Genomic DNA, 11,107 nt, shown 5'->3' with positions numbered 1-11,107 from the left:
CACCTGTTGTTTCTTGTGTTGCTGATTTTAGCCATTCTGACAGGTGTGAGGGGATCGCTTCTGATGGGTGTGATTTGCATTTCCCTGAGGACAGTGATGTGGAGCGAGCGTCCTTTCATGTGCCTATGGGCCATCTGCATGTCCTCACTGGAAAAATGTTTATTCAAGCTCTCTGCCCGTTTTTGATCAGGTTGGGTTTTTTTTTTCCTTTTTGATATTGTTGTATAAGTTCTTTATATTTGGGGGTTATCAGCCCCTTATCGGATATATCATTTGCGAATATCTTCTCCTAGTCACTAGGTTACTTTTTAGTTTTATTGATGGTTTCCTTCACTGTGCAAAAGTTCTTTAGTTTGATGCAAACCCAACTGGTTTATTTTAACTTTTTCTGCTTTTGCCTGTGAAGACTGATTCGAAAAAATATTGCTAAGACCAATGTCAAATTGCTCACAGCCTGTTGTCTTCTGGGAGTTTTATAGTTTCAGGCCTTTTGTGCATTTGTTTTGTGGTAAGTTATTATAAACCAGAGTACGAGTCTATTTAAAGTTTAATATTTAAAATTTTTACAGAAAGAAATAGGATTTTCTATCTCTTTCCTAACCCTACTTTTTTTTTTTTTGTCGCCCTCATGAACCAGATGCTGAAAATCTCTCTCATGTTAATAGCTTCTATTTTTCATTAAATATGAGGGAGGGGTGGTAGAGTGGGCTTTTTTAAAGAAGCAAATTAAATTGCCACAACCTTTCAAAAGGTAGGTATTGAAAGTGAGTTAGAAAGCCAGGATAAGGAGTGGACGGAGAGTAAAACTAAGCAGCAGGTAAGGGAAGCCATTGAGAAGCACAGACCAAATACATTGTCAAACCAGGCATCATGTGTCTTCGAGCATCTTCCACATTCCATTTTAGTAGGCATCCCCTAGCCTAGTTCCCTGTCTCATTTACCCTGCTCTCTGGCATTGGTAGCAAAGCAAGGAAAGTACCTTCTAGTATAACTCTCCTAAGAAGTGTAGACTGCAGAGACTCCCCAAAGAGAAGGGGGTGGATTCATTTGGCTGCCTCGTGGCTGTAGAATGATTGCAGCAGTGTCATTTAAAAATTGGCTTTGAAAACTATCGGCACCAAAAATAGCCAATAATTAATAAACTGTCCTTCCAATTGGAAGACATCGCACTTCTCCCCTGTTGGCATTGTCTGGTAGGTTTTATAGATTTCTTAGAGCTTCAGAATTGCTACCTGTGTCTTAAAACCAGGTCCATCTACTTTTGTGTGACATGGCCAATCAGTGAGACAAACTGGTTTCCTCAGACGTTCCAACCATCCATTTCCCCAAGAAACTGTATCCAGCTCCCATTCTTCACTTTGCTTTAGGATGTCTTTCAGTGTTGATTTTGTGTCCCATCATCTTACTTTTTCAGTCCCAGCCTCCTATGGCTGTTTGAATTGAGAGAATAAATTAGCCTGATGGGTGGAGAGGTAACTTAATTTCAAGCCAAGCCTGTTAGATGGCAGACTACCAGTCTCAGACAGTTCGGGTAATCCAGTAAATGTAGAGTTAGCCAGTTGATACAAACCTTCTTGCTCTTCCCTAATCTTTATAACTCCCAGAAGAGTGTCTGAGTTCCATGGAATTTACAGAAAGCCAATGTGCTAGAGAGAACTGGAGAGATGAAATTTGGGTTGGGAGTATTTTATCCTTGGCCATTCTGTTTGCTGTGACGATTTTAATCCTCCCCTGTCTTGGCATATAAACTGTGATCGTGACCTGGTCACCCCAATGGAGAGCCCTTATGGTTATATCTTTAACAAATATTGTCTTCCCAAGCTCTGAGCATGAGAACTCATGAGCACCTGAGCATAACCTACCATGAAAAGGAAATGAGGCAGATGGCTAATCTCCTAGAGGTTTTGATAGACTTTGGTCAGCTGACTTGAGAATCTAATCACCACTGGTAGGATATATGAGCGTACATCAGTATGTATGTATTTCTATGAAATAATAATGTGAAATAGAAGAATTCGTTCTGTACTGATTTTCCCCCTACTTGTAAATCTGGTTTTCTTTTATCCCTTTTTCCCTTGAGCAGCTACACAAAGCCATAATGCAACTCTCAAGAGAAAGTGGTTATAGCAGATCATGAGAAGAGAAGAGCAGAATTCATGACTTTTGAGTAGCAATCAATTTGGGGGCTTTCAAAACCATAGGAGATTCAGGGCATGAAAGTTGTAACAATAGCAATGAATTGAACAATGAAGAAGACCTATCTTCTTCCCCTTGGACCAGATGAAGATTTCCTAGGCTATAAGAAAAGCAAAGCAATTCAGAGGGGGCAAGGTTGCTAAGACGTAGGTGTGTCTTTCAGCAGGGATTTTGTAACTTGAGGAAAAGAGGGCAGAAAATACAATCCTAGATAGTTGAGAGATCCCATGAACAGATGAAGATATTTCTCACTTCCAAAGAACACAGCAAACCTCGCAATGTCCTTTTATTCCAGCCCTTGACACTGTGTGTGGGATAAGGGCAGGAGTAGAAGTGGCTGTGTAGGGGGCATTTGTTGGGCGGGGGGGAGGTGAGGGGTGTCACAGATATATTCTGGCCCTGGATCTGTCCTTTATCAGTGACCTTGACCAGTTACTCAGCATCCCTTTCTATTGGGCAGTGTTGTTGATATTATCAGGTGGAATGCTATATATTAAAGAACACTGGGAGTGATAATCACAGAATTATAGACCATATTACACACAGAAAATACCAACCTGGATGACCCACATTAAATATATATTTTAAATACATATTAAATCTATATTTGTGTATATTGAGTAGATACACACTATATATAAATATATATTCAAATAAGAGAAACTTATAATAGAATCAGGATATGATATGATAGAAAAAGAATTGGCTTAGGTATCCTGAAATACGGATTCTGATTTCAGCCGCATGACCAGCCATATATATTAATGGTATGATTTTGAGCAAGAAGTTTATCTCCTCTCTCCTAGCCTTATAGCTCTAAAAAATGGGGTTGACCAGATGGTCTCCGTAGTCTGTCCCATCTCTTTATATCACTATGATTTTGACAACTTATATGTTTAGTCTGAGTTCTTAATCAGGCAACTAATTTTAATCAGTTGATCTGGGCAGAAGTAAAGATTAGGAAAAATAGATTGTTGGAAAACAAAACCAGTGTGAATAAGTCAGCCCTCCACCTAATTAGAGGCATTCTGAAAAACATTTAGGTGGCTTTTCTGTTCATAAACTTCTGTAATTGAATGACTTATAGGTGCCAGGCTCAGGAATCCAGGCATCTTTCCTGTTCTGCCCTAAAAAGGAACTTACATTGTCAGGAATTAAGTCGCTCTCAGACATGGGACCTCAGTGGCCGCAGTAGGATACCATGTCGGTGATTTGGGAATGGAACAGGAACGTGCTTTCACGGAGGCTGAGACTATCCATAGAGAAGGTAAATGTCAACATCAAAGCCCCAATTTAAAATCTGAAATTCAAATTAAGTGGCATGTGCACCATTGATACCTGGATTCGATTTCAGTTGTTCATCTGAGCGCTGACAACTTGTGGCCTGTATGGAAATTTGAGTATCACAGATCAAGTGGTGCTGGTTGCTAGTGTACATCCCGTTATTTTCATCTGTGGAATCTGAGGCCTTGGGGAAGGGAAGTGATGGCCCGGGATGGAGTGCTAGTGAGTGACAGAGACTTACAGGTTGATATCCTTCCTTCTTAATGCTGTGATTTTTTTTTCCCACCACGGTCAGCCTCTTACTTGAACAATGGCTTATTATAATGATATCCTAACATAAATGTCACCTTCCTAAGACACAAGTCAGATTTCATTTCGAGCATGTATTTAGAAATCTGAGCATCCCAGGAGCTGTCATATTTAGTGATGCCAAAGTAAAGACCAGTAAATACTAGCAAAGAGGTAAACAGATGAAGAGTGCGTTTCCAGATCTGCTGGAAGATGAAAACTCAGCTATTTTTGTTATCCTTGGTCCAGATTTTTCTTTTTCCATTAAAAAAAAATTGTGAGTTAAGCTGTAAAACCATTGGTTTTGGCAAAATTGTGAGTTAAGCTGTATAACCATTGGTTTTGGCATTTTTTCAAAGGGTTTCTTTCATTTTGCAGAGGACCTCATTTATTCCTAGCTCTCCCTGCTCCTGGGGGGGTGGAAACTCAGCCAGGGCATCTGATTTATATAATTAGCCTTTCGTGAGTATGGATGGCCTCTCACTCCAGCATGAAGTGAGGTGAATTTGAGGAAAAACACTCTTCCTTTATCCTCCTACTGACCCTCCCTCCCAATGCTAAGTCTCATTTGTAGCCCGATTTACCAGGGAAAGCCACGATTCTACAATCTGATGTGAGCTCACTCTGTCAGAGCTTTTCAGCCACAAAGACTTCGAGCCCATCAATTTCATAATAACGGGTGTATAATGACGGTCCCTTTGGTATTGCTCTCACCCAAATCCCCATTTAGAGATGGCGACTGGAAGGACAAAGGCTAGTGTTTCAGGAAGGGCAGATTTAGGGTAGATCAGCCATGGAAATCAGCATTGGCTCACATGTCCAGGACCTAATTAAAATCTGGCAGAGGCCCAAAAGGAATTGAATCCACTCTGCCTCTGCATTCTGGTCCCCATTTCAGTGCTTTTCATGAGAAGCTGCAGAATTGGGAGCAGAGGAGGTAAGGGAACAGCCCAGGGGAGGGGTAACCACCCCCGTCTTTACTGCAGGGTCATCTCTGTCCTCCTTCTGTCCAGGGACCATGCCAAGAGCCTCCGGCTGTTTCTTCAATGGGGCTTCTGCCACACTCAACCTCTGTGTCCCATTTTGTGACTTGTGGAGATGCTCAGGGTCCTCGCTCTTCACAGTGGCAAGTTATTGAACTTGAAGCTCATGAGCGTTCACCTCGTGATTCAGGCTCATGGGGATTTGCCACTTTCACTATCGCCTCCTCCTTGTTTCCCCGTGACCTTGCCTCCTTCATGCACATTCTCATGCTTCAAAATTTGACAGGGCTCGACAAGCGTCACCAGAGAGCAAAATAAAGGCGGCGAGGGGTGTGCAAACAGTTGTCTAGGAATAAGGCCAAGTTTCCTGGCAGAATAGTTTTAGAATTCTATGAGAAAGTAGCTGGACTCTGTCCGTGAGGAAGGAGGGAGACTGTTTCCTACTGTTCGAGCTATAGGGGTATGACTGAGGTCCCTTTGGAGGCGGAGGAATGAACCGAGGGGTGATGGAAACATCTTCTTGCCCAAGTGTTAGACGTGATGCACAGGAAATGAGAACCTTCGGGGGGACCAATCTCAGACCTTAGCACTCACATGGGAAAAACAAAACAGCTTTCCAGATAGATGATTAATACACGAGGAAGCGTTTACCTCTCATGGGTGGAGGAGAAATATGGTGAACACTGCAGAAATATGAAACTCCATCTTGAGATTATCTTGAGAATGACCTGAACTTAATACTGATTTTTCCCCCCACATCTAACATTCTTCTATGGAGAGCAATTGCACTTGGGTTTGCTAACCTTTGTGCCGTTACCAAGTTGGTTGACAGGGAGGCCGTGGCCAGTCTTATCTGGGTCACTTTCTTAGGTGATGGTTTGACCTTGGGCACATCCAGTTGCTCGGGCACGATTGTGGAAGGAAAGATTGCCTGTGTGAGGAACCCAGAGAATACGTCGGCCGTCACGGCTGTAACTTGCTCTTGGCCTTGGAAAAACTTTTCCTCTGAAGGAGTGTGGGATTGGAGGAGGGTTCTCAGTTCCCAGCTCTCTGGCAGGTGCTCTCCTTCTGTATCTCCCAGCTGCCACACGGTGCCACCACAGTGCTTCAAGAAAGGACAATCCCAGGGACTCCACGCCTTTTCCTTTTGGTGAGGTTTCCAGCACTTTTGTTGTAAGAAGGTGTGATGCGAGGGACAGGTTTCCTTTGGGAACAGTTGGCCCCTCGCAGATAACTCGGGAAATGTGCAACACTGCTTTTCATCTTCAGGGTTTTTCTTTTTGAGATCTCCCAACTCGCCCTCCGTGCTGGGTCCTTACTTCTGTTCCTTTCCTGGCACTCCTCGTTTTTTGCCCTCCCCATTTCTTAGCTTGCTTTTCAGCCAATAAGGCTTTCTTCTTCATCTCCTGCTTATTGATGAATGAGTTTCATTCATCTTTCTCTCTTTTTTGGGGGGGGGGAGGGAGGAGCGGGGTAGTCTGTGAATAGCTATAGACTTTGCCTGCTCCCATTTTTCCACTTGGCTGCTCAGTTCCATGGAGACAGAAAATGGAGGGGAGCAGCAGGGTGGGAGGCCCTGGGGTCAGAGGTCAAGAGTGGTCACCTTTTGAATTAAAGTTTCTGATTTCCACTGGGGATAACATATTGTAACCCAAAGTAACTGCAAGTCCTTGTCTGTCAGAAGGCTCAAAGCAAAGGGAGGGAGGAGAAAAGAGGAGGGAAAGATCAGAGAGGAGGGGAGGAACGCGGACCCTGGAGTCAGTTAACATTATTTGCAGTGCTTTCTAAGATAATGTTTGCTGACTCCACACCAGAGGCATTACGCTGCATCCCGCTCTGCATATCTTCTCAAGGGCTGGACCTGGAGTATATATTGCGGTCTATACGGAGAAGATTATACCTTCCTACCTTATAGACAACTTTGTTCAAAACTATTTAGGTAGCATACTGTTGTGCAACATCAAAGCTTTTTTGGGAGGTGGGAAGTTACACGACAAATTAAATTGAATTTGTCCCTCTCAGAGACTTCGCAAGACCAGCACTCAAGAGGCCATTGGGGTCCCCTTGCACATAAGCACACACTGAAGTGTGTCTGTTTTAGTGTGTTAGTGATTGTCTCGTGGCTATACTGCAAGACGTTTTATAGGAGTAGTTCAGGGAATGAGATTTGCTTGGCTTTTCACTCATATATGCTAGTTAACGCTCTGAATTTAATTTTGATGAGAAATGGGTTAACATCAAAATCATGCCATAATTTTCCCACTGACTTTTTAAGGGATCGTCCACCCTGTTTGTCTTTATGTTCACAGCACAAACCTCAGCAGTGCTTTATAATTGCGTGTGGAAAGAACAGATGATAAGGAGGATTTAAGAGTTTTTCGGACATCGTAAACACTTTTTATATGCTAGAATATTACTTGGCCTATAGCAAATGGCCCTAATACAAACTGAGAGTCTTACTAAGGTGGGTGTTCATACGATTAGGCTTTAGTCTTGTCTGGGGAAAGGTTTTCATGCTAATAATACAATAATAATCAGATGGAATCCTCAGAACACAGTGATTCAACTCAAATCAACAATAAAATAAAAGAATATTCCATAGAACAGTTATTTTAAAATCTGAGACGTCATCAGAATCACTTGGGGGGAATGTAAAAATTCCTCCTGGGCTCTGTAACTTGTGATTCCAATGTGTGGCTTGTTTTGCAAACTGCTATCACAACACAGGGCAAGCAAAGAGGGAATGAGTCTTGGAATTAAACTCTCCAAGTCTGAAACCCTTAGTAGAATTCAGAGCCATATATGACAAATTCCATTACAACAACAACAAATACAAAGAGAATGTTATAAGACAAAGCTATTTCCGTGTCTCATGCAGCTGGCCCATAGAAACAGTGCCTTATTGATATGATCACAATAAATACTATACAATGAATAAACAAGAACATCGGGTGCTTGCTCTTTGCGGCCCTAGAAGTCATAGCTATTGTTTCACGGAGGAACTACATTGAATACAGTTTACATTGAGGAACGGAGAGCAGAGCTCAACTGATACACTTTTTGAGACATTTTGATGCTCTAAATTCCAACCACTTACCAAGACAATAAAATGAGATCATTCAAATGGAAGCACCTTACAATGTCATAAGCCCCAAGTAAGTGTGAGCTGAAGTCCACTCTTGCATTCCTCTCTACAAAGTTTCATTTCGGTAAGAGTGACAGCAGTGAGGGATACCTCTTGAAATTCCTTATCAAAAATGTCAGCCTGCACAGCAAACCCAGAAGGGCTTAGAGGGAGCGGGCACTGTGGTCGGTAGGCCTCCAGGCGAGGTCTGACATTGATGGGCGGTAAATTCAACTCCTTTGTATCCATTTCTGATTCACATTTTCTTTCTTTATCTAGTCTCGTCTTTGGAATTTTTTCACTGAATTTCACCTGACTGCCAGAACTGTTTATTTTCATTTGACAAGCAACCAAATGTTTCCTCTTAACAGTAGTTAAAAACGACATTACAACAGGGACAACATTCAAATCTTTGGGGAACTAAGAATCAGAAGATATGGTTTGTTGACTCTGCTGGGTTTGTAACTAGCTGCGTCAACTTCTTCCTGATATTTAGTTTCTTTGGGGATTAGGTTTCACCTCTGGAAGATGGGGATAATATAAATTGCCCTGCTTGCTTCACAAAATGGCTGGGATCGAATAAGAAAATATGCACAACATTGTTTGTACACCGTAAATTACTAAATAAATATAGGGGACTGATTAAGCCTTATGTTCTTTCTGATCATATTGACTTCTCTTACCTTGGAATAATTTTTATTTTACACAGACAAAAATTTGTTATAATACCTATTTCTAAAAAGAATGTCTTTAGGACTTATTATTTAAAAAAACCAATAACAAAAATAATAAATTACTAGAACTCCTAAGGGACATACATGTATTCGTGTTGTGATTCTTACCCTGGATTTTTGACAATCCAGAGTAAAGGGTTTGGGCATTACCGCTACTTTGTTAGGTGGTTTTTGGGTTTTTTTTTTTTTTGTTTTCTTTAAGTAGACCCACTCGGGGCTCGAACTCACAACCCGGAGATCATGACCTGAGCTGAGATCAAGAGTCGGACGTTTAACTGCCTGAGCCACCCAGGCGCCCCCTACTTTGTTAGGTCTTGATCTTCAAATGCTAGGATAAGTTTTTTTTCAATTAAGGCATTAATATTAAAAACAAAACAGGACAAACATACTTCTCTTGAGTTCAATGAACAACAACAACAAAATGGTTTGCATATTTGTTCGTTTTGATCTGAGTTCCCAGAGTTCTGGTTATTCTGCAACTGTCAGGAGCTCCTTGGTACTTTTCCATGAGGATCCCAAATTTAAACTTCTGTGACCCATGGCACTCTGCCCCGGGCAGGCTTGCTATGCAATTCGATTGACTCTATGCTTGTACTTCTCAGCTGCTCCTGGCGTCCTACAGAGAAACCGTGGACCCTTCTATTTATTATTTATCTGATTGATCAATGTGCTCACTCTTCCTCTCTCTTTGTAAACGTCCAGTCCAGCTCTTATGCCAGTTGGTTCATCTCCAGCATTATGACAACTCATGACTGTCTCTCCTGGAGGGGCTGCGGGCATTCACAGTGCAGCCCGTGGACAGCCTGCCCTATCCCATCTTCAGCACCTTTAGACCATCTGTGGGTCCCTCACCCTAGCCGAGGGCTCTCCCCTTCCTGCTCTCTTTCCCACGGCGGCCTTCAGTTTCACACGCCGGCTGTACTCCCCAGATTGCATTAGTTCATTTCTGTCTTGGGCACATTTTGCAAATCTTCAGAGCATTGTTTAGAAAACTTGAGCGTGTAAGGATGTCGATTGCAGGAGGCACATTTCTGGCAAATGTGGTACAATACCCTTTATACTTTTTCTCTCTAGAGCCAGGGCCTGACTCCTTCGTAATTAACCAAATCCTCCTTGAAAAACTCGTTAGCACAACATTAAAAATGGGGAACCAGTAACAAGTCAATCTAATGTGTAGGTGGAAAGATGAAATTATAGAAGGGCTCATCCATAATAGCATGGAAGAAATAGACTTCACAAACTTTGTACTGTGTTCAGACTAGGATTTTGGAAATGGAAGCTTTAGCTGGGCTAGGTAGTACTCAGCAAATCCCTTGGGGTTGAAGTCGGATGAATTCAGGGAAAAATCCAAGCCCTGTGAAGATCACCCAAGACACAGAGTATCTGCTTCCAGACTCTTCCTGCAACAAACACTCTTCTCTAAATCCCCAGAGTCTTTCCTTATTAGTAGGAGACCCACTGTGCCGAGCAGGACTTCTTGTCTCTACCATGAGATCAGCCAATGCTAATGACCCGTCATTCCTTCTGGGGTCCACCAGGCTTTACTGTCTCTGAAACAGTTGCCCTAACTTACCCTGGACTCCCAAGGAAGAGTTAGGTCAGTGCTCTTCTCTGTTTCCATAATGCCCTGATATCCTCTCTGCTTTTGTTGGCTTGTCTGTCAGTTTCCTCCATCAGGTTGTGATCTCTGTGAGGGCAGGTCCTGTGCTGTGTTTGGCTCTGTGCCTCTGCTCTCCAGCACCGTGGCTGACATCTAGGAAGCACTTGGTGATAAATGAGTGCATGAAGAAATAAGGGACACATTAAGTTCACTTGAAACAGTGGATGCATTTTTATACTTCTCAGATTATACTGCTGCAATCAGCTACCTGTGTCTTAGGCCCCAAGGCCATTCTGATGATCACAAACTTATGAGCCAAATGGGGTAGAGGATACAAAGGCATTTAAACAGTGAATTTTTATGTAGTATCAATGTTCGTTCGTTCGATCTATCTATCCATCTGTCCATCCATCCACCCATCTTTCTAGAAAGAAAGAGGATTCAAGGGTTAGAGAAGAAGGGACACTGCTTCCTTGGAGTGGGGCACTCACCTCATCTGAGGTCTTTGGTCCTCACACTGCCTCCACCACGAGACTTAGGGTAAAGGGGCCTGGTCTCTTCGTGAAAGGATTTTCAGCTCAGATCTAATGAAGGGGACTTGGGGATTTTTGGTAAAATCGAGGGCTTCCCTGGCCTTTTAAATAGTGAGTACCTTTTACTTGATTCTAAGCCCGGGACAGGGTCTCTGGCAAAAGAGTCAGAAGCTGAGTTCTTTAGGGCTGGTTCTCAGGCAAAGAAATGAAACATAGAAGAGTAATGTTTCTTGACATCGGACCCTTCCACGAGGGTAGAAACAGGGATGAGGAGTCAGGGCAGGGGCGCCTGGGTGGCACAGCGGTTAAGCGTCTGCCTTCAGCTCAGGGCGTGATCCCAGCGTTACGGGATCGAGCCACATCAG

General features: G+C 42.8%; 1 protein-coding gene across 2 annotated transcripts in view; it reads left to right on the top strand.

The window, feature by feature from the left end:
* Window positions 1-11,107, top strand: part of PTN (pleiotrophin) — a 117,644-nt gene that overhangs the window by 35,409 nt on the left and 71,128 nt on the right. The window lies entirely within an intron of this gene.

Source organism: Ailuropoda melanoleuca, chromosome 1 (genome assembly GCF_002007445.2).
Source record: "Ailuropoda melanoleuca isolate Jingjing chromosome 1, ASM200744v2, whole genome shotgun sequence".
Lineage (NCBI taxonomy): Eukaryota > Metazoa > Chordata > Mammalia > Carnivora > Ursidae > Ailuropoda > Ailuropoda melanoleuca.
Note: the sequence above shows the minus strand (reverse complement) of the source record. Positions and strands in the feature narration are given on the sequence as shown.